General features: G+C 46.1%; 1 long non-coding RNA gene and 1 pseudogene across 4 annotated transcripts in view; both read right to left on the bottom strand.

The window, feature by feature from the left end:
* Nucleotides 1-915: 915 nt before the first annotated feature.
* Nucleotides 916-979, bottom strand: LOC144130765 (U6 spliceosomal RNA; annotated as a pseudogene).
* A 12,938-nt stretch (nucleotides 980-13,917) lies between these two features.
* LOC144130267 (uncharacterized) overlaps nucleotides 13,918-24,273 on the bottom strand; it is a 30,263-nt gene continuing 19,907 nt past the window's right edge. The window contains exons 1-3 of one of the 4 annotated variants that reach the window (XR_013314040.1): nucleotides 21,732-21,775; nucleotides 14,356-14,452; nucleotides 13,918-14,266 (exon numbers count right to left, since the gene is read on the bottom strand). This is a non-coding gene — a long non-coding RNA (uncharacterized LOC144130267). Of the gene's footprint in view, nucleotides 14,267-14,355; nucleotides 14,453-19,605; nucleotides 20,010-21,731; nucleotides 21,776-24,273 lie in introns of those variants that run through there. The other 3 variants (XR_013314038.1, XR_013314039.1, XR_013314037.1) reach the window with 3 other exon arrangements.

Below are 24,273 nucleotides of genomic sequence, written 5' to 3'. Positions count from 1 at the left end.
AGGAGCGTCGCACAAGCTGCAGCCAATGGGAGGAAGCTCGGAAATCTTCGGAGGAGCGTCGCACAAGCTGCAGCCAATGGAAGGAAGCTCGGAAATGTTCGGAGGAGCGTCGCACAAGCTGCAGCCAATGGGAGGAAGCTCGGAAATCTTCGGAGGAGCGTTGCACAAGCTGCACCCAATGGCAGGAAGCTCGGAAACATTCGGAGGAGCGTCGCACAAGCTGCAGCCAATGAGAGGAAGCTCGGAAATCTTCGGAGGAGCGACGAACAAGCTGCAGCCAATGGGAGGAAAAATCTTCGGAGGAGCGTCGCACAAGCTGCAGCCAATGGGAGGAAGCTCGGAAATCTTCGGAGGAGCGTCGCACAAGCGGCAGTCAATGGGAGGAAGCTCGGAAACCTTCGGAGGAGCGTCGCACAAGCTGCAGTCAATGAGAGGAAGCTCGGAAACCTTCGGAGGAGAATCGCGCAAGCTGCAGTCAATGGGAGGAAGCTCGGAAACCTTCGGAGGAGAATCGCACAAGCTGCAGCCAATGGGAGGAGGGCATCGCGCAAGCTGCTGCCGAGTGGGGAGAAGGTGTGACGATGAAGAGCGAGAAGCATGGTTGAGCGCACATGCAAATGTCACAGAGAAGAGGCGAAGAATGAACTTATGCTTTCGCACTCTACTCTGTTAACTACGTTAAAACCCTACCTCTGTTTTTCTAGACAGAGCTGGTGTCATTATGGCAGCTGGTCTCATGAAAAAACGCCGATACAAAGCAGAAAATCTATCAGTAAAGACAATTGTCAATAGCACCTCACGAAGACGGACAATTAGGATCGTCACTTCTGGAAAGGTGACCATCCCAGAATCAGTGGAAATACCTTTCCCTCATCCCACTCAATCCTCCTGGGAGGTTGCTTTGCGAACCGCTCAGCAGGGGCCATGCTAATCTTCTCTGTATCGTTCCAATTTTATTTATATAACCGCTCAGCGCGTCGTCCAGAAATGGCTGGTGGACCGTACCCTACGTGAAGCTCACGCCTGTGTACAACTGGACCAATAGGAGGCCACCCAGGCGGCCTTTCTTTTGCCCCAATAAAAATGTTTACATCCATCCACAAGGCGGCTGGATTTTACCCCAGCACAAACTTCCATGCGGCCCGCGCTTTCGCCAGCGGCTATTAAAAATCAATTAAAACAGAGGTCACTCCTTGGGACTTCCAGATACCCCCCTGAAGTAAATAGTAAGTTTCTCGGAGGCTGCTCTTCGCAAAGCGCGCAACTTTACGATGCTACTATGATTACGCTGAAGCAGGAAGTCTGAAACAATGTTTCAATACTGGACATTGAGCTTACTTCGAAGGAACCGAACCCCCATTTATTTCTTATATTTTTCCTTTTCACGTGATTAAGTCTGCTTTGAAAGCATGGAACAGTAATTACAACGTACGGCTTGGAGCACCTTGGTGTACAGTGATTTACAGGGGCCCTGGTAAGCAACCGACGAGAAATTTTAAAAAAGGCAGTTGGTTTCACAGGCGATGGTTTAGCTCGAGCAATACCATGAGTATAGGGCCGTTCGCTTTCGAGCAAAACCAGCTGTTTTTACACGGTTCTCAGACTCCGAACAGCTTCATAAAACGGGTTAAACACGAGTTTTACCCGAAAATACGCTTTCCAGAGAACGTATTTCCCAGTGCACATAGCTGAAGAAGCGACATGAAAGGTGGCACTTGATCAGTTGCCTTATTTACATTATTTTATCAATACGCTAAAGATATCCTGTACCAATGTTGTTGCGCGTATAAAATGATCGCTGTGTTGTTGAATGTCTGTTCTCAAAGTAAACAAAGACAGGCAGGTCTCGCACGTTACCAGAAGGGTTGAAGGGATGGTTATGCACGCGACGAAACAATGGTAATAAATGCGAGAACAAGAAATATTTTATTTGTTTAAGTTTTTTAGTGCTTTAGTGGAACTTTTCATTTAGACATCGCTTTAGCTAATGACGAGCAAGAAATATACGACGTTATGTCTCGCACCAAAATGAGCGTTCATAACAAATCATCGTTCGCTGTAAAAAAATAAATAAAAGGAATACCCCATAAACCCGAAATTCCGAAGCGTTTTGCAGATTCAGAAAATAATATCGCCCATTTTTTACCCCATCAAATCTCAAAAGAAAGAGAACCCGAAAATGAAGGGTTAACAAATACAGACACAAACGATAAAAGCGCTAGAACCGGGACGTATTACTCTGCAGCAGAGCTAGGCATTGATTCATTCATTCACAGTCTCTTTAGTTCTTCAGTATAAGCGCTGCTGGTCATTCCTCCCAATGTAACTGACAATTAAAACTGGCCTGGAGTAATCTGTGGAACCTTGTGACCTTGAGTGAAATACGGCAGCGGGCTGTACTGGACAATGAAACGTGGAGAGGATCCTTTTCGAAAAAGCGAGCGGCAATCACTCACGCCCACTGCACTTACCATGTGAGTCGCAGTGCCACATTTACCGTAACACTTTCGAAAAAGAACTTGCAAACGTTCAGCTCGCTCCTGGAGCCTGGCTGCAAACTCCTATTAAGATTAACATATGCAGGCTTTGAAGACCGTCGCCCGCTGCCATCTACACCAGTGCTTTATGCCAGAAAGGCCTGTTCAATTCAGGTAATAGGAAAAGTAAAGAATATTTTTAATTAGTAGCGTATGTTTCCACGGGAAAAAGAAAAGAGAGCGACTGGTATTCATTATAATTTCGCACTCTTTGCCACTCAAACAGAGGACCACAATAAAAACCTCCATAGGGGTGTCCCATAAATCGCTCCCTTGCAACCCTTGCAACTGTCGTTTATATATGCTGCAGGCATTCGTCTCGCTCAATTCCTCGCTGTTATAGTAATGAGAGCTACGGTCTCTACAAGAGCCTCTTTCGCTTTGTTTTTTTTTTCGCCATAAAGTCCTCTCGCACTCATCCAGGAGCAAAGAACGTATAGAGAAGGGAGCAGCTTAATGTATTTATCGTAAGAAGGAGACAAGCCTACAATGCATTGAAATTCAACCCTGAGCAATGCATTGCATACATTGCGAAGAGAAACTGAACAAAAAAAGTAATAGAAAGACTTGCGAGGTTAAACAGTCTACGCTAAGAAGAATCGAATGATAAGTTCGTAGCAGGATTTTCGCCTCGTTCGCACTGCTGGGCAATGGAAATAAACAAATACAAGGGACTCGGGACCACGTTTTGTAATGCTTCTTTCTCTGATTATGACTTTTCCGTTTTCATCATCGGTCAGCCGTGCCTTTCATACGAGAACCGACGACTAACATTTTTGCCCAGCTAGGGGTCCTGGCATCACGAACGATATTAATCGGTGAAAAAAAAAAACATGACTGAAGAAAGTATCAATAAATTTATGCTTTTCGCCAAACCCCTTCCCCCAATATAAAACTCTCTTGGTCCGCTCGGCCGCTGCGCACAGCTGTCTCAGCTACCGTTAATACTTGTAGATATATTCTTCCCCGTCACACACACACACACACACACACACACACACACACACACACACACACACACACACACACACACACACACACACACACACACACACACACACACACACACACACACACACACACACACACACACACACACACACACACACACACACACACACACACACACACACACACACACACACACACACACACACACACACACACACACACACACACACACACACACACACACACACACACACACACACACACACACACACACACACACACACACACACACACACACACACACACACACACACACACACACACGCACGCACGCACACGCACACACACGCACACACACGCACACACACGCACACAGGCACGCACACGCACACACGCACGCACACGCACGCACACACGCACACGCACGCACACGCACGCACACACGCACACACACACACACACACACACACACACACACACACACACACACACACACACACACACACACACACACACACACACACACACACACACACACACACACACACACACACACACACACACACACACACGCACGCAGAATAGGAATGGACGACACAGAATATGACGGCGGGTGCACAAAAAACGTACAAACATACAATGCACACAAGATTAAAAACGTAACACACACGTGAATAAAACGCGATATGTAGGTACACGAATGTGGGTCCCAAAGGCTGAACAGGAGGGGTACGTTGCGAAATTTAGTGCGTTAACAATCTTAGCTATAGAATGATTAAACAGATGATTAAACGTGTGATGCTTACAGTCCAAAGATGAGAAACCAGAATTACTGGAGAGCAAAACTTAAGAAGCGAGAAGGTGTACAATCTAACAACACACAAAAAACACACGGTCACCAAAAAAACATGGTCACGATAAAGCAGCATAAACGGTGACAGTATTATCTTTTATTACATCCTGACAAAATAACTCATCACGCTATCTGCCTGTTCTGTCCGAGCACAAGAAAAGAATAAATATGAAGCATACCCGTGCAGTGAGGTAAAAAGATAAACGTGTCTGCCTCCCTGTGTGTCTGCCTCCCTTTCGTCCGTGTTCTTGTTGCGCAGTTCGTCTTTTTTGCATTATGATCAACCAACTAGCCCGACAAGTCCTGTTGATATTTTAGCTATATGACGCAGCGGCAAGTTTAACATACAGGTGCGAGAGATTCACGTGGCATACTGTGAGTGTTAAGATGATAGTTCAGGCAAATCAAGACGCGAGAAATTTTGCACAATCTTGGAAACACACGAGCAATACCAGCAGCATAAACAGTAGCGTGCATATCTATTATTACCAGTGAAAGAAAACCGTGGCTCTAGATGCCTGTTTGAAAAAAAAAAGCGAAAAAACGCGAACGTGCGGTGCCATATGCATGAAGAAAAAGCACGAACTGAATAGCACTAACATCGGTGAATATCAGGGTGTTTGAATTGGTAAGGTGCTGAATTTCCCCGTGCTTTCGTTCAAACCAGAAGATACTGATTAAATTTATAGATCAGAAAATACTCTCTGATTTCTCGGCCGTGATTAGACTGAAATGCAGATTCCAGAATATTAGCTGTACTATGACCAAAAGAATGACCTGGGAGCTGAACATGTCTTGATAGGGGCAGGTTTGGGAGGGATTTAACACGGGCTCTGTGGTTATTGAAGCTTAACCTAAAGGGGTTTCAGTCTGGCCTACATACTGAAGGTTGCATGTGGTACACTGCAGTAGGTAAATGACGTTCGCACTATCACAGGTGAAGTCACCCTGAATTTTTAAATGAAAGTTAGAACCTGTACTGCTGACGGTCTGGGAAGTAGTCATATGCGGACAAACTTTACAGCGGCTCTTGTTGCAAGGGTGGCAGCATGTGAGTTGCGGAGCAGTGGTTTTTGAAGAAGTTAGTATGTCCCGTAGCTTTCTCGATCTTCTATAAACAGCCCTTGGTGGCTCTACGAATATTTACTTCAGGTGAACACTTTGCATGAGAATATTATAGTGTTTTTTTTTAAGATTGCCGAAACTTTTCGTGCGGATGCAGAATGAGTGAGGACAAGGTTGGTATTCGAGTAGGAAGTATCTGGTTTTTCTTTAGCTAGTAGAATCCTTCGGGATTGTGTATCTGCGCACTCTATGGCGTCATGGATCAGCTGAGGGGGTAATTTTTTTTTTATGAGCGCACTACGATGTATGACACAGTTGCTTTTAAAGTCAGATTGTTTCGAGCAAATACGTTTGAACCGAAGTGTTTGACTGCAGGGGCTGCTGGTTTTAACATGTTTGACATGGCTACTATCAAAGTGCAAATATTGCCGGCGGTCAGTAGGTTTTCGGTGCACCGTTGCAGTCAATCTGTCTTCGTGAAGCGAAACGGTGACGTCAAGAAAATTCACTTTACATCTAGAGTACGTATGGGAAAATTATATAGAATGATGCAGGTTGTTGAAATCGGCTATAAATGAAAGCAGCTCGGCTTCTCCATGGGGCCAAATAAGAAATATATCATCAATGTAACCCCTGTAGTAAAATGGTACTGATGACTGGCTTTTCAAAAATTCGGTTTCCAACAAACCGATAAATATGTTTGCATAATTAGGGCCAAAGCGCGTGCCCATAGAAGTCCCACTAATTTGAATATAATGCTTTCCTTCCGACCCAAAGCTATTATGTTCTAATATCAGTTTAAGTAAGGTGGCCAATGTACAACTGTCAACTATCATTTCAATGCGGGCTTCATTGTAGACGGTCACGACTGCCCGGATACCATCTGCATGCGGAATGTTCGTATAGAGTGAAGTGACGTCGAGAGTGACAAGAAAAGAACCCTTAGCAATGACAAGATCAATTATATCGGAGAGGAAGTTAGTAGTGTCCTTTATGTAGGACGGAAATGGGGGGGGGGGGGGGTGTTCTATTAGCGTGTCGACGTAACGGGATAGTTTTTCCGTAACAGTGCCGACACCTGAAACGATGGGTCGACCCGGAATGTTTACTTTATGAATTTTTGGTAACGAGTAGAATTTACCAGCAACCGGGCTAAGCGGAATGATTGAGCGAAAAACGTTTTCTGTAATTTGGTTATCCTCATACAGGTCTAGCAATCTATTCTTGAGAATTTCTTTGAACTGATTTGTGGGGCCTGCACCCAAATTTCCAAGGCGTTGCACTACTTGCGAGGCTTCTCAGAGAGGTCTGTTTCAAGCCGTTCTGCAACAAATCTTCACCTTCCTGGAATGAATGCGCACCTGCACATGCTCCTCAACTGTGCACCGAAATTTCAGGTGCTAAAACTCTTCTTCCACGCAACCAGCCACATAGCCCCAGTTTTTCATCAAGTCCAACTTCTAGTGTCCCTTCCTCGAAAAACCAGCCTCCTGCTCCTCCGTCCAGTATCAACGAATTTCCTACAGTAGCGTCCACTGTCTCCGTAACGCATCTTCCCAACAACTTGCCTGCCGCCACAACTGCTACTTCTGTTGCCACAAGTCGCAGCAACTGCCCTTTTACTAGCCGCACTAGTAACCTAACCTCGACGATCAAGACACCACTTCAGCCACCGAATGAAAACCCAGTAGCTTCTTCAGCCCAGAGAACCCCACGTTCAAGGAACTCCTCGTCTGACATACTGCTGTCAACGAGTGCGCCTTCGACTCACCCACCATATGCAACTGTAGGACCTATTGCAGCCTCGAGCAGCTCGTCGACCACCTCTAAGCCTCAGCCACGCTCCAGAGCAGCACTTCGGACTACCACTGCTACATCCCAAGGCAGCCGCCACAACATCCGCAGCACCAATCGGAACTCCTCCCGGCCTGGGCAGCAAGACTGACTAGCCACGTCATTTTGCGGTAACTGGGAATCTACGTCTTCTTCACTCGGATTTCTAAAGCTTAGAAAACTTGCGAAAAAACGTATTCGTCATGATTTGCATATTTCCACCCTTAGCACCTACTTGGCAGCTTCAATCGCCCCGAAGGGCCTTCGGTTAACAGCAAAACCTGCTATACAGGAAATGTCCGTCAGAAATAAAACAAAGTGGAACACAATACTAACGACCGTTTCACTTGAACTAACCAGTGTTGTCTTACAGCACTATGGCTCTTCCAAAAAAGTGCTTGTTAACAAATAGAACCAAATGCGCTCTCATTTCAAACTTGGTTGTGTCCAATCAGCTGCATTAGAAAAATATGAAACAAAAAGACGAAATGAAGTTTGCGCATTAAAAAACAAGAAAGTTACTTCGTGACAACATGGAATGATCTTTTCCTCAGCAACAACTTAATGGTTATGAATTCGCTCCTTATTCAAACGCCGCAGATTGCCGCTCTGTTTTCTCGGTAGTGCCTGCCATCAACAAAGAAATTAGCGGTGAAGATAAATGGGCCGTAATAAATCTCTCTGCTTACCAATTAACCTTGGAAGAAAACAACGTGTTGTCCCAAGGCATTACTTTTTGCCCCTCTACAGGCGGCTACAGCCAGTTCCAGCTGCCGAAAGATTTGGACAATTTTGCCCGCAGCCTGCGCCTACGAGAATTTTGTTATGACAAACCTAATTCTAACGCCCCTCGCAATGCATTGCCATCTTACAAGCACTGGGCTCCTCCAACACAGCGGGACAACTGCCTAGGGTTGTATATTGGTGCTGTACAAAAAGATATTTTACAACTGTACAAGAGTAAGGTACCTTTCCACCGTAATCTTTCAGTTCGCGAAACTAAAGCAATGGAACAGTTAGCATCCTGTAATGAAATCATCATTAAGCCTGCTGACAAGGATGGAGCTGTGGTTGTAATGAACAAGAGTGATTATGTCGCAGAGGCCCACAGGCAGCTAGCAGACGGTTCTTTTTATCGACTTCTAGATTATGACCCCACAAATCAGTTCAACGAAATTCTCAAGAATAGATTGCTAGACCTGTATGAGGATAACCAAATTACAGAAAACGTTTTTCGCTCAATCATTCCGCTTAGCCCGGTGGCTGGTAAATTCTACTCGTTACCAAAAATTCATAAAGTAAACATTCCGGGTCGACCCATCGTTTCAGGTGTCGGCACTGTTACGGAAAAACTATCCCGTTACGTCGACACGCTAACTAATAGAACCCCCCCCCCCCCCCCCCCCCCATTTCCGTCCTACATAAAGGACACTACTAACTTCCTCTCCGATATAATTGATCTTGTCATTGCTAAGGGTTCTTTTCTTGTCACTCTCGACGTCACTTCACTCTATACGAACATTCCGCATGCAGATGGTATCCGGGCAGTCGTGACCGTCTACAATGAAGCCCGCATTGAAATGATAGTTGACAGTTGTACATTGGCCACCTTACTTAAACTGATATTAGAACATAATAGCTTTGGGTCGGAGGGAAAGCATTATATTCAAATTAGTGGGACTTCTATGGGCACGCGCTTTGGCCCTAATTATGCGAACATATTTATCGGTTTGTTGGAAACCGAATTTTTGAAAAGCCAGTCATGAGTACCATTTTACTACAGGGGTTACATTGATGATATATTTCTTATTTGGCCCCATGGAGAAGCCGAGCTGCTTTCATTTATAGCCGATTTCAACAACCTGCATCATTCTATATAATTTTCCCATACGTACTCTAGATGTAAAGTGAATTTTCTTGACGTCACCGTTTCGCTTCACGAAGACAGATTGACTGCAACGGTGCACCGAAAACCTACTGACCGCCGGCAATATTTGGACTTTGATAGTAGCCTTGTCAAACATGTTAAAACCAGCATCCCCTACAGTCAAACACTTCGGTTCAAACATGTCTGCTCGAAACAATCTGACTTTAAAAGCAACTGTGTCATACATCGTAGTGCGCTCATAAAAAAAAATTACCCCCTCAGCTGATCCATGACGCCTTAGAGTGCGCAGATACACAATCCCGAAGGATTCTACTAGCTAAAGAAAAACCAGATACTTCCTACTCGAATATCAACCTTGTCCTCACTCATTCTGCATCCGCACGAAAAGTTTCGGCAATCTTAAAAAAAAACACTATAATATTCTCATGCAAAGTGTTCACCTGAAGTAAATATTCGTAGAGCCACCAAGGGCTGTTTATAGAAGATCGAGAAAGCTACGGGACATACTAACTTCTTCAAAAACTAGTGCTCCGCAACCCACAGGCTGCCACCCTTGCAACAAGAGCCGCTGTAAAGTTTGTCCGCATATGACTACTTCCCAGACAGTCAGCAGTACAGGTTTTAACTTTCATTTAAAAATTCAGGGTGACTTCACCTGTGATAGTGCGAACGTCATTTACCTACTGCAGTGTACCACATGCAACCTTCAGTATGTAGGCCAGACTGAAACCCCTTTAGGTTAAGCTTCAATAACCACAGAGCCCGTGTTAAATCCCTTCCAAAGCTGCCCCTATCAAGACATGTTCAGCTCCCAGGTCATTCATTTGATCATAGTACAGCTAATATTCTGGAATCTGCATTTCAGTCTAATCACGGCCGAGAAATCAGAGAGTATTTCCTGATCTATAAATTTAATCAGTATTTTCTGGTTTGAACGAAAGCACGGGGAAATTCAGCACCTTACCAATTCAAACACCCTGATATCCACCGATGTTAGTGCTATTCAGTTCGTGCTTTTTCTTCATGCATATGGCACCGCACGTTTTCGTTTTTTCGCTTTTTTTTTTCAAACAGGCAACTAGAGCCACGGTTTTCTTTCACTGGTAATAATAGATATGCACGCTACTGTTTATGCTGCTGGTTGTGTTCGTGTGTTTCCAAGATTGTGCAAAATTTCTCGCGTCTTGATTTGTCTGAACTATCATCTTAACACTCACAGTATGCCACGTGAATCTCTCGCACCTGTATGTTAAACTTGCCGCTGCGTCATGTAGCTAAAATATCGCCACGTTCATCTTTTTACATCGCAGCATGGGTATGCTTCTTATTTCTTTTTTTGTGCTCGGACAGAACAGGCAGATAGCGTGATGAGTTTTGTCAGGATGTAATAAAATATAATACTGTCACCGTTTATGCTGCTTTATCGTGACCATGTTTTTTTGGTGACCGTGTGTTTTTTGTGTGTTGTTAGATTGTACAACTTCTCGCTTCTTAAGTTTTGCTCTCCAGTAATTCTGGTTTCTCATCTTTGGACTGTAAGCATCACACGTTTAATCATCTGTTTAATCATTCTGTAGCTAAGATTGTTAGCGCACTAAATTTTGCAACGTACCCCTCCTGTTCAGCTATTGTGACCCACATTCGTGTACCTACATATCTCGTTTTAGTCACGTGTGTGTTACGTTTTTAATCTTCTGTGCATTGTATGTTTGTACGTTTTTTTGTGCACCCGCCGTCATATTCTGTGTCCTCCATTCCTATTCTGTCATTCGGATGAAGGCTGTTCTACGGGGCCGAAACGTCAAATACATTGTTGCAAACGTTGGCCTCTGTGTTCAGTCAATATATATATATATATATATATATATATATATATATATATATATATATATATATATATATATATATATATATATATATATATATATATATATATATATATATATATATATATATATATATATATATATATATATATATATATATATATATATATATATATACGGTGGCGCTGGTGAACACTCTCAACGTTCGCTTACACGCAAAACATAAATACCCACGAAAGCAGCAGATTGGACAGCCGTCGCCCGTAGCTCATTTGGTAAGAGCACCGGACGCGGTATTCGGAGGTCGTGGGTTCGGATCCCACCGGCGGCATGGTTGTTTTTTCTGCTGTTTTATAAATAATTTTCTTTAAGCGACAGGTTAATTGAAGTATTATTCATTCCGCAATTGATTGACACTACAAATAAAAAAAGAAACATTGCCCTGTGCCATTGTTTCGGTGCCTGCTGGCTTCATAAATATGTATATATACATGTGTATGAGAGAAGTGAACAGCCACAGAAACCAGGGAGCATAGGGGATTTTTTTTTAAATTTGCGGTGTTGATCAGTGGAGGTTATTAGTGTATATTTTATCGCCTAAGGATAATTGATTCGAAAAACAGAAGGAAAAACAACCACATGCCGCCGGTGGGAAGCGTAGGGGATTTTTTTTAAAACCGACGCCTTGATCGCTAGCTTTAAAGAATTGTTCGCGCGGCTCTCGGTGTTGCCTACTAAAACAAAACTTTGCCGACTGGGCAAACAGAAAGGAATCCAGGTGTTGTATGACCTAAGTATGGTGGGAATCCGCCTATTTGAACAAAGCACACGTGCGGCTTCAAGGAGCTTACTTGGAGCAGGCAGGTGCTTATGGAGGCACCGCGCGAATTAGTCTCACGGCTGGGAGAAACCGAAAAATGGCGCCAGAACAAAGCGAGGAAACTGTCCGACGGCTGCGCAACGACTGGGCTGTCATCCTGGTGTCGCGTGCAGGCTCCTTTCTTTTCTTTTTTCTTCTTTCCAGTCCGGCGAAGTTAGACACCCTCCGCGGGGACAAGGGACATCAGTATTTGGAAAAAATCTATAGTACGAAATAAAATAAGCCTGGATTCGCAGGAGCCAAAAAGAAGGTTAAAAAAAGCAGGAGACAAAGACGAAGAAAGGGAATTCTCGCGTGTAGTTTAGCTTTCAGCACTAATAGGCGAGCGTTTACTTGCAAGTAGTAAGCCTATCGTATTAATTTCCTTGTTTTCATTCACAGACAAGTCAGTGGGGCTCGTGCTACCCGCTGAAGTGCCCACGCACTGTGGTCTCCGGTTGGGGATAGAGAGAGAGAGAAAGAAAGAAAGTTTATTCAGAAAAATGGAGACGATTGTCTGGCCATAGCCTCCTCTAAGGAGGAGGCTATGGTCTGCTGTGAGCATGTGAGGTAGGGGAAGAGAAGAGGGAAGGGTGTTGTGATGGGTGAGGGCGTCAACAGTTGTACTTTTGTTGCGAGGCGCTTAACTTCATTAACACCCTTAAACCTGGACCTGTACGTCACAGATGTGAACAAGGTGCAGACGAGAGCACAGGCACGTATGCCCCTTGCGTATGCGGAGCTAGTAGCTGTACAAGGGAAACACTGCGCAAATTCGTGTCAACTGCAGAAAAAAAAGAATGAAGAAAAATACGAGGCGCGCGTTCTTTTCGTTAGCTTACCGTGGGAGGTGAACAAAACGAGACGCGCAAGAGCACTCAGCTGAATTTGTAACCATCGTTCGCAGGAAGGATAATACATTGCAGGACATTGACCTCTTCCTCCGATGTTCAGTTAGTCCTGTCCTAGTAAATATGGAGACTTCAGCTCCCCACTTCACTTCCGCCTACGTTTTTCTTCGATTGGAATGCGTTCTGCATTTGAACTGCTACAGCCTTATAGGTAAGCCCTGCACATCTGAATTAAGGCCCTATGTATAGTTTTGCAGGGGGCGCTTCTTCAGCGTGGCGGTGTTCTATATTAGGACCGCAAATATGGACCACGATAGTGCAATAACCAGGAGCATAAGAAATGCGTCTAAGTGAATTTTACTGGTACCCCCAGGTAATGAAAAAAGACTTATCAGAATGTAAAGAGAGCACTGTATGTAACAGTTGCATCTTACCAGTACTGGCCTATAGGGACCAAACCTGAAGAAAGAAAAGGCTTGAAATTCAACTGAGCACAACGCAGCGTGCTATAGAAAAAAGAGTTACAGTTGTAATGTCAAGGAACATGAAGAGACCAAAATCGGCCAGGGAACGAATGCCAGTTAGTAGTACATCAGCTGAAACCAAGAAGAAGTGGGCATGTAAGGTGAAGGGAAGCTAACCGATGGTAGTTAAGAGTAGCGGAATGGATCCAAGACAAGGTAAGCGTAGCAGTGGATGGGAAATAGTCAGGTAGACGGATCAGATTAGGAAGCTCGCGGGGGCAAGATGGGAGAAGCTGGCGAAGGCTTTCGGTCCGCAGTAGACGTTGTTAGGATAATTATGATGATATTGATGAGGATAGTAGTTCAGGTATCCCAAGTGACCGTGATAATTACGTGCGCAGCCTTTTGCAAAACTGCTCGCTTATATATAGGCATTGTGGTTAGAGAAGAAAGCGCCCCGTTGCACCGGCGCAAACCCACCCTTCTTGGTACGTTGGGTCGCCGTGCGCGCATTAGATTGCTTCCTTATCACCCAGGATATACCGGTAATACACGAACCAGAGCAATTCGCTTACACATGCGTTCGAGAGGTACTAAACGGTCTACACCCCTGACTTTCTGAAATGAGTTCAGTGTGTTCAAGTACATTGTGCATGTAGTCGTGTAAGGATAGAACGGTTGTGGTTCTAGCACTGTGAGTAAAACAGGCGGACGTCCGAAGCTGTGACGACGTACCTGATCGAAATGGAAGTATAGAGGACAGCCAATTGAAATGCCAGAATTCGCCATCAAACCATTCAATGCCAAAGCTTTTATTTGCACACAAAGCAGCGCCCACTCATTCAGAGGTAACCCGTGGTAGCCGCGAAGGCTGAAGGAACGTGGAGGCGTTCCTCAAGGCCAGTCAGCCCGGAAGACGCTATGCACACGTGCCATAATTCATGTGTCTACAGAAGTCCGCTTGGAACCTTCCCCGCGCCAAATGACGGCGCTTCGCTCTTTTTGCTTTCCAGGACGCGCACCTCCTAACCGGTCATCCAGCCGGACAGCGCAGACGAGAGACGCCAGTAGCAGCTGAGTCTGGGTCACGCCCGCCACTTGTGGCGCGTTCTGGAGCAGTTGCAGGAGGAAGGCGGCCGCTGCGAATGAAAGAAAGGAAAGGGAAAGGGAACGTGGATTAGAGAGCAGACGGCAGACACAAGAGGAGGCGGTCGTCTGCCCAACTCACGGCCTTCGAGGTCTCCTTAAGCGCTAAGCAGACTGGGGGAAATGAACGGTGCTGTCGGTAGCGTCGCCTATCCGAGTTAGCCTTGACAAAGCGTCGTCTGAAAAGGTGCATTGAAGGCGTGTGAAAAGAATGTCCAAGGTCGGCATAAGTTGTCTGCAGCCAAAACACCAATTGAAAGCAGAATGTACGATCGGGGCCGACCTGACGTCGCGAATAGAGAATGCGAGAAAAGAAATCGAAAGGTTGGCCCTGTTGTAGCTCGGACGTGATAAGGGCTTCGGAGGCATGGCGCACACTCATTACCCTCCATGGGGGGGGGGGGGGGGGGGGGGGGGGGGCTGAATTGTGTGCAACGTGACTAGGGCCACTCAGAAACCCAAGGTTGAGATGCTCGGTACCAATCGAGGTACATTCGTGGCACGGTACTAAGTGCGCTTTACTCATTTCCGCTTTGGAAAATTACTTCGGAGGCCAAAGGTTTCGGAGTAACGAGGCCATCAGAATAGCTGCGGCCGGATAGCCCTGCACTTCAGATGTTTTCTTGCATGCTAATGGGACAAGGCAGCTTGTCGACTTTGTAACAAAGAACTCAGTCATCATGTTACGGCTTGAAACATGAAGCTGCTTGTTATCAATCTGGCTCTTAAGTGCGTTGGGTCCAAAGCGCATTTGATGCTGCATGCAGATGTAGGCCCTTCGGAGGTGGTTTTACCTGCAAACGAAATACAAAACCTGAGAAGTTATCTCGGGCACCGTGCAATAGGTTTGAAAAGCGGGGAACTTTGATGACTCATAACAAACCAGCGCATAAAAGTGCTGTACCTTCAATAAGTATAGAAAATGGCAGTTTTAATTTTGCCTCAATAAATGAAAATACTTCCGCACAAATATCAGCGCATTTAGGATTAACCGTAGCAAAAAAAAAAAAACGACGCATACTCTCTTCAATGCGTTGTCGAAGGCGCTTTTTGAATTTCATCGACCTCAACACAGAGACGCTGTTTCGTTTCGAAGCAACTACGAAAAAAAAAGTGATTACGGTTCATGCCCCCACTTCACGGGCTTGCCAAAATAAATAAAAAAACATTGCAAATACTTTAACTAATTTTCACCAGCACAGACAGTTTAACATAATATCTGTTGTTTGCAAACGCTCGCATGGGACTGCAATAAACTGGTGGAAGCCACTATCGCACAAACACTAAAACTCTTTGAAAGCCTCCTTCGAAGAGGGTAGCACAGCTGCATAGAAGCTCACGCTGCGTCCACCCTCGCCCTGTCATCCTGATACGAATTCTCAGCTTCCTCTGCAATGTGGCTTGTTTTGTAAGATATAAATAATATTAGTAGCACACCATGATCCGTTTCACTACCGCATTCTAGCAGCATACGGATAGAATAGTAGAAGCTGGGAGCTTACGCGACGGCCTACTTCAAAAAGTGGAGCTTGTGGTCTTGCGGTCTTTATTTATTGTTTCCTATAACTATCTATGCTGGATGCAATTGAGAAGAAAAATGTTTGAATAACAGGAATGTTATTGGGCGTGAATATTTACAAGCACACCATCGTGTGTGCCTACCGCGTGGCTTCTTGCTGCTTCCGTGACGGGGGTTGCGGTGCCTTCAAAGCGGGAACCTGGACTCTGCACGGCCGCAGACGAGACGCCGCGAAGACGAGAATCAGCAGCGCTTGCACACCCACCGCGACCCTTCTCGATATGCGAGCAGAGTTGAAGTCCGTCAGGTTCACTCAGTTACGGAATGCAAGCGAGCTTGTGCGTTCCGCGCAACGCGTCTCTCTGCGAAGCCATACGCACCGCGAACCGCGTGCAGAACCAGTAATGCCCATCCTCTCATGGGGAACTTGCGCTGAAGTTTGCGGTGGCGATTGCAGCGCCATAACACACTGCCTATCGAGAAGAGCAAGCAGTTTTGGGTAGTGCTATTAATACTTTTCCGCGCCACCTTCAGGCGCTTATTTGCGTGAGCCACCGCGCTCTGTCGAAGGCGCACGTGCCGTGCGTCATCTAACTGGGCTACGCCGAGAGAAGCTAGGCAATGAATGCTGTCAGCAAAACGCGGGTATCTAATCGCGCAGAATGTGTTCTCGCGTTTGCAGCGGCCCAAGCGGCTGACAAAAGCAGTCTTGAGTCACCAAATGGAACAGTGGAATTGCAGTGCCACCTTGGCAGCGCAGGTTCCCCATACTACAGACAGTACTAAGAGGGATAGGCATAGTCTGCAAAGTTCGGAGAGATGTGTATGCTAGGCGTACGGGCGGGGCGCCTACGCGCACGGGCGTACGCTAGAGTCTGTCTGCGCATGAGCGAGGCGCGAGGTGCGAGCAGGCGCGAGCGGGGCGCAGATATCTGTACATGTCAGATATCCGCGCCTGTGCTGGGCGCTTGCGGGTGCGTCGGAAGCACGGTCCGGTTTACAACAATAGGAGGGCCGCGGGGCTCTCGGGGACTTTTTTTTTTTTTCATGGCTTGGAGCTACAGAGAAGGTTTTGAACTGGCAAAAGCGGCGCTTTCCCCGTGAGGCTTTACAAGCGGTTGCCGCGACGCGGCGCTGGCGTAGACTCCTCGAGCAGAAACAGCGCGTCGTCGGCACGCGGCTACGAGGGGCCGACAGGACAGTCGCGTTGTTTGTATGGCGTTATCACATAAGTATCCCATCTCTTTTTTAAGGCATCACCGCTGGGCTGCCAATGAAGATGCAAAAAACGAATGGATAATTTTTTTAACCTTTCAACTGGAAATCAGTGGCTGTGTTTCTGTGACGGCGCCAACGGGAGGCAAGGGATGCCGGCCGCTCCTTTCTGTTCCTGGCGGAATTGATTTTTTTCGCTCACAAGCACCAAAGCGGCTTAATCTTTGCGTTGCGTGATGTGAAACCAATATGTCGCTGTCTCAATGCCGCAATTTGTTCGTTTTATTCTGTCTTGAAGAGGAACAATGCCCCAAAATTAACTCCCCCTTCGACGCACGCCACCCCCTAGGATATCCTGGGCTGCCCTTGGAATGGTAAAACGATGACCTGCAACTTTTGGCTGCAAGTTTGTTCTATTTGAAAAAAAAAAGCAACTGCCACTCTCGGTGTTTCCGGGGTTTTGTTTCATTATTTTTTTTTCAAGAAGGTCAGGTGGAATATCTTCCACACGAAATAGGATAGCTCTTCAACGATGAGTCCGCAAGTGCCTTTTACTGTTTCGCTCACTTGTTGAGGTTAACAACACCAGACACCAGATCCTTGTTTTTTTTTTCCTATGCAATAATTCACCGCCGTTCTGACTAGTTTTATTCGTGAAAATTTTATAATGCTATTAAAATATCATGCGCTCAAGGCGTTCTTATAAAGCTGCTAGGAGATTTTACAGCTACCCTTCCATTGTTGGACATTAAATGGCTGATGGAACGGGCGGATGTAGCATCAGCTGCATGGGAGTACGGCGCCCACTATTTAATGAAGGCCATTCAAGCATTCATGCAAATAGCCTTATAGTGCGCGATTTTCTACCCATGGTGTCAGTGCTTATTCTTTGTTCAAGTTCACTTAAATAGGTTGCGCCATTAATTATAATGGCCAACCCATACTGTTACTGGTTCTTCTAGAACTCGCTTCTCAAAGCTTTGTTTTCACTACTAATTAATTAATGCAGACCTTATAATTGAGTTCCATGTTACTCCTGCCTAATCTTAGAAATGACTGTTTTTCAAAGCTAAGTTTAACATTAACGTAACCACAAGCCAAATAAATGCAATTTTAGAATTATAAAGTAACAATTTTGATGCAGTTAACAACGTAACGAACTTCCGCTTTTAATAGATCATTCATTTCGGGCTTGGACGTACATTCTCAGATGGGACGTATTCACTAATAAATTAACAGCTGTTATGTTCACATGATGCATATATGCAAAAAACTGCCCCGTTTCCACTTTGTACTGGTGCTCAAGCGATAGAGTGATTCAAAGGTACCGGGGCGGAAGCCTTAATGGTGTCACTGTAGATACTGCGGCTGCCTACCAGTCTTTGAGAGCTGCTAAGGGATCACGAGTAGTGGCCGCCATACCAAAGAAATAACTGAAACCATTCAAATTACTTCTGCCGCATCAGCGAGCCCTCTCTCATTCTCACAGAAAGGGAAATGTCGTTTCTTTCCGCGTCGGCGGACGTAGGTCTCTAATCCGTTTGTCTCTTCGCATAGTTTCATTTATTGCCTTCTTTTTCCTGCTTAATGAGCACTTGCTTTATTGTATTTTTTTTCGTGCTTCCCTTTTCTTTCGCCGCCGTGATGACTGATCAATGGTTGTAGTGCGCGCTCGGCTGCTGGACCGAAATATTCGTGTTGGATCCCGGCCACAGCGGTCGCATTTAGATGGAGGCGAAGTGCTATAAAGGCACACGTGTACTGTGCGATGTCAGTGCACATTAAAGAACGTACCCCAGGGGTTCGAAATTATCCAGAGTGGCTACGGCGTCCTTCGTAACCCGAGTCACTTGTCCCAATAGCGACTCAGGTTACGAGGTTAAACCCGAGGTTGAACCCCATAAAACCGATCCAAACCTTTCGCTTTATCTTCTCCAACACCTCTGTTCGTTCCTTTTACTCTTCGTCCACACCCTTTCATTCTTGTTTTACCCTCGTTTCGTGCTATTTCCGAGTTTTTTCAGCTCCATTTCATTTAGCCAATCTTATTTCACCTCCTCCTCGAGCTTCACTGCTCATCGCTTGTAATTGTTCATCAACTTTGCCCGCGTTCGCTGGCCGCCTATTTGCTCTGCAGTGCACTTTCCCTGCCCCAGATGGTTTTTTGCTCTGTGTGCCTTTGGTTGGCAATGCATCCTCAGCTGGTGCCCCACTCAGGGGAAATGTTCACGGTCGGCTGGGTGTGGAGTAGTACCCGCGTTTCGTAGACTTTTTGCATGTGTTTATGTCTCTGAGGGACGCGCCTACCCGCTTTTATTATCCCAATGAGCTTAAAGCGCCACTGTTACCCAACCACTACGCTCAAACTCGCTGAATGCAACGACGCAGCAACGCAGACGGCCGGCTTTTCCCGTCCAGTATTCGACTGCAGCGCCGCTCGCGGCCAACCACTTTTTTGTGCTCCAGCGCCTCCCATCGAAAGCCGCTTCGCTCTTGCCACTACAACTCCTTCTCGAACACTGTACTTGGGGCTCTTTCAGGTTCCTCCACTTTTCTTCGCGGTTTAAGTGGTCTTTTCAGCGCCCCCTCCCCCCATACCTTTTTCCTTCACGCCTTGAAATTCTTGCAGTCGGCTCGCGAGGGCGAACGAGGCAGCACCAGGGACATGGAGGCGCATGCCCCTTTTCGACGCCCGTCGCGGCGCGGCGCTGGGCGCGCAGGCGCTCCGCACATACGCGAAGAAGTGTTGATGGAGTTGCCGGTTTAGAATACTCCGTCATTCGAACATGGTCGGACGTTTTATAAAGTCGGCAGACGCTTAAGTTGAGAGGCCTGCGATGCAATGTCACGACGTGGTTCCGTAACCACCGCCTTGTAGCTTCAGGCAACAAAAACGCGGGGTGCATCCCCTTTCGCGTGGCCTTAATGGAACGCTGTGCAAGGCGAAGTGGATTTATATCTTTAGGATCTCTTCAAGGAAGCGCCAGGGTCGTTTCACGCCGGCTGTTGTTACTGGCAAAGGCGCCTGGTCGTGCTGTAACTAGCCAGATTCTTTCTTCGTGAGGGGGGTGTTGGATTGGAGATGAGACCGGTGAGACGGAAGGGGATTATGAACGCGATTAGAGCATGCGCTACACATTGTGGCACAGCGTAACTAGCCGTGTGTGAGAGTCGGCGGGCATAGAAAGCTCAAAAAGCGTGAACCATGAAGTGTGTTCCAATGAAAGACGGTATGAAGGTGTAAAAGACGGAGTATTGGTTAATGGCCGAAGTCAATGGACTAGTAAGGTTTGAGAAATGACGAAAGAGTAAAAATGATCGCGTTCATTTATAATCGGTAAGCTACCAGAGAATGAGAAAAAGCAGAGCGTAGAAAGAAGACAAAGTTGCGGTGACACTCCTTGGTTGTGTTTCCCCTTCTTAGTTTTTCAATACTCGCTGTTTTTCACCATGTTCTCATGTAACCATGTGGGTAGGTGGTAGGTATTAGCCTGAAGCCTAAAGAAAGAGACCTCGCACACACCACTAAAGCATAACGGGTCTTATCACCGAGTATACCAACTAAAGACTGTTCGTAAAATATCGCGCATTCTTCTTAGTACAGGCGGTAGATATTCTCGAAAGCTCGAAATTAAGGTTGTCCATAGAGGTAAGTTCAAATTTTTTCTATTCTTTCATCTAATGAATGCGCTGCTTCATGGGTTATAGTGATGCTTCTGGTGTCAAAGGGATTAGATGTTATGACCAAAAAGGAAAAAATAAATAAAATGGCAAAAAATGATGATTTGTTTTTATATTATTGGGAGATCTTAAAAATGGTTCGATAACGATTTGTAAACTGTCAAAAAATGCATCGATAAATGTGGTCGATCTCATCGCCTTTCCTTTCTCATTCTGCGTCGTTCATTCCAGTGTCGAAACGCAGTGCGCATAGCATATCCGCAAGTTTGACAGCAGTTTAACGTAAAAGTAGCTACAAAGCCAGCCGTTCCATTCTGAACATAAGTGCAGACACGAGAGAGTTTGGTAAAACCGACAGTGCAAACATATATAGTTTGTCTCAACACGTTTCAGAAGAGCCAAATGAGTGCAGGATATCTGAAATGCATGCCCACCAGGCATTATAGTTTTGGTTAGGGTGTATACTGATACTGAACACACTGTCGCGGTTACGACCCAGACCGAATTTTGTTGCAGGGGATGCGCAGAATGCTCATGTGCTGAAAATTTCATGGAAGTTCAAGAATTTCCAGAGTTAAAAATCAAATGCATACTCTCTATTTTTCTCTCTTTCTCTCTCTATACAGCGTGCCTCACCGCTACCTCGTGGGTGCGTAAAAAATTAGTTCTTTGAAGCTTAAGTCGGTCCCGTCGAGGCACATCTAACCATAGTATTAGAAAATGAAAAACGCCTTACCACGTTACTTATTCTGCCAATTTACTAGTAAAATAATTACTAAAGCAGTGAGCTGGCACAATATGTAGGAAGGGGTTGGGGGTTAAGTACAGCTAGCATCGATGAATAGTCATCAGCACCTAAGAAGCTCAAGGGGATCGTCATGTGTTGCTCGGCATTCCTGTACAACCTCCTTGAGCTCATTTGCTCTTAATGACTGCTAGGGTATTTTACGACGGACGTGAACTGAGAAGTTCCGATCTACCGATTCACACAATTGGTCCCTCTGTTATCACTAACTTTGCCCTGGAGAAAAGACTGGACCTACCTGCCTTCCATATTGTTTCAGGCGCCGCCTCCATCAACAGACGTTTAAACAATCGTACCCATGTGTTTCTTTTGTCTCATCGTAAAGCAGTTGGAGAGAACCGTATTTCAAAGCGTGCCCTCGAAGAAAATGCTAATGAGGCTTGGTACTCGACCTTTGGCCGCTTCCGGTGTCGACCGTTTCACACGACGGCCTTTACGGCACATGGCCAGTGCGTATCAACCTGCCTTCCCATCCGCGGCCAAGGCACCGGGGAAGGTTCCGTGATTAACCGACGTCGTTTATTCAGCTTAGTGAAAGTGCGACGATAAAATACGCTTTCGGCGTTGTACGATCCGGTTGACACTGACTGGTTTTGCTGGCTAACAATCTGGCGATGAGTCGCCGGCATGGTCGTTAGCTATTCAGCAGTGTGCTGGTTTAAACACCTCCCATTAACATGTCTGCAATACGATCGGGAGGCCACATGTGTCGAGTAACATGAAGCGAGATATTCGGAGAGGGGGTGTAGAGGCCAGGAGAAGAGCGCAATGTAGGTGTTGATCCCCTACACTTACAAAAATTTTTTGAGACAGTCTATAGACTGTCCATAGACTTCTTTCTGTGAGAACTATAAACTGGCTATAGACAAACCCTATAGAGAAAAGCCTAGAGACAGCACAAATCCTATAGACAGTCTATAGAATATCTATAGCTGTATGGCCATACACTATTACTAGACTTACGTTTATAGACAGTCTATAGACTGCGATTAGACAAAAGGAAATATATATAGGAATGCAACAGAGCCCATAAGAAGTGTATAGACTGTCAATACACTACTATTATAAAGGTATGCAGCTTTGGCGGCTGGCAGCGCAAATGTGCCATGTTAACGCATTCAAAGCATTCAATGCTTTGGCGGGGAACAAGCTGCTCCGCGAAAACAAAGTGCTGAAGTGAGGTTTCTCGGATGCAGTGATTAACGGCTTTTGATCCCCGTGACGTTATTTGGTTACCTTTCATTCACACTTCCGAGGGCTTTACTTAGTAGTTAACGGCAAGTCATAATTACACTGCCCTGCTAATAAAAGGAGTGGTGGCAGCTGTTTGCGAACTGAAAGCAGAAAAATTGGCGTTAAATTATGACAAAACTTTGATTCACAAGCTAAAACGCAAAAAACGGAAGAATAGGAGCCTTTAAACTCGTATCAGGTAGTATATTGTTGTCAGAACCCGCGCACGTTAAAATGAACATTTATCTTTTACAGGACCTTTAAACAACGCACCCATTGTGCAGCCTAAGTGCCGTTGAAAGTGAGAGAGGGATCACTGTCTTGCAACGTAGATTTTCAAGAACTGTGTACATTCAATCTCAGCTGCCTTTGAAGCTGGTTGCTCTGTCTAAACCAGCTTTCTTCTCTCAGTGGCTAAGTAACTCCGAAGTTTTTCGTGCTTCACCACGTTATCTTACTTAACATACGTCGTAAGACGTTGTTGGGATTATGGGCGCGTCGCAGAGGGCATGGAAAAACTCGAAGCGTGCGTGCGTGCGTGCGTGCGTGCGTGCGTGCGTGCGTGTGTGCGCGCGCGTGTGTGTGTGTGTGTGTGTGTGTGTGTGTGTGTGTGTGTGTGTGTGTGTGTGTGTGTGTGTGTGTGTGTGTGTGTGTGTGTGTGTGTGTGTGTGTGTGTGTGTGTGTGTGTGTGTGTGTGTGTGTGTGTGTGTGTGTGTGTGTGTGTGTGTGTGTGTGTGTGTGTGTGTGTGTGTGTGTGTGTGTGTGTGTGTGTGTGTGTGTGTGTGTGTGTGTTCTACCTCCGCAATAAACGGACATCGTGAGACTCCCGTGCCCCAGGCATAAGGGGAAAGTGCTGGAAGTCTACATTGTTGTGCTCGCGCTTCCTTCCGGCTGTGGAATTCGGCGGAGTGGGGCATGGGGAGGATTCCCTGAAGACCACCGCGAGGGTGGGTGAGCCCTCTAAGGAGACGTGACTGCAGGACTGACAGAGGAAACGACGACAATAGCGTCCCCACGTATTCGTTCCGGTCATCAGGCGACGAAGTACAAGATCAGTGTTGCCCTCTTCAGTCACGCTGGGGTTTAACAATTGCCCGAGTGCCGCGCCTTCGACAGAGGTTCCGCTTTCCGGTCACCAGTACAATATCTTTCAACCTCTGCTGGGAGACAGCCTGCATTCCTGTGTTACGCAGACGCCTTCCGGGTCGACATGAGCGCGGTCTGGACAAACGTGCGCGCCCACCTGGAGGCCGTGTGGACGACAACGTGACCGGGTCCTGTTTACTTTCCCTCGACCGAGCTGCGAGGAAACATCAGGACTGCCCTGCCGTGGGTGGTACCATCAGTGCCATCGTGTGATTGGACATCATTCTTCGAACTGCATTCCCCAGCTATGGATCTGGGGAATACGAAGAGTATTTAACGAGCTGCTGGTCTGGGACCAGAGGAGAGCCCCCCTCTTGAGAGGATACCCTTTTGGTGGGAGAGACTCCCGACCGCTAAGAAGCTCTTTTTACTGAGAAGCACTTTCATTTGCCCTACTTGTA

Source organism: Amblyomma americanum, chromosome 4, assembly GCF_052857255.1.
Source record: "Amblyomma americanum isolate KBUSLIRL-KWMA chromosome 4, ASM5285725v1, whole genome shotgun sequence".
Classification (NCBI taxonomy): domain Eukaryota; kingdom Metazoa; phylum Arthropoda; class Arachnida; order Ixodida; family Ixodidae; genus Amblyomma; species Amblyomma americanum.
Note: the sequence above shows the minus strand (reverse complement) of the source record. Positions and strands in the feature narration are given on the sequence as shown.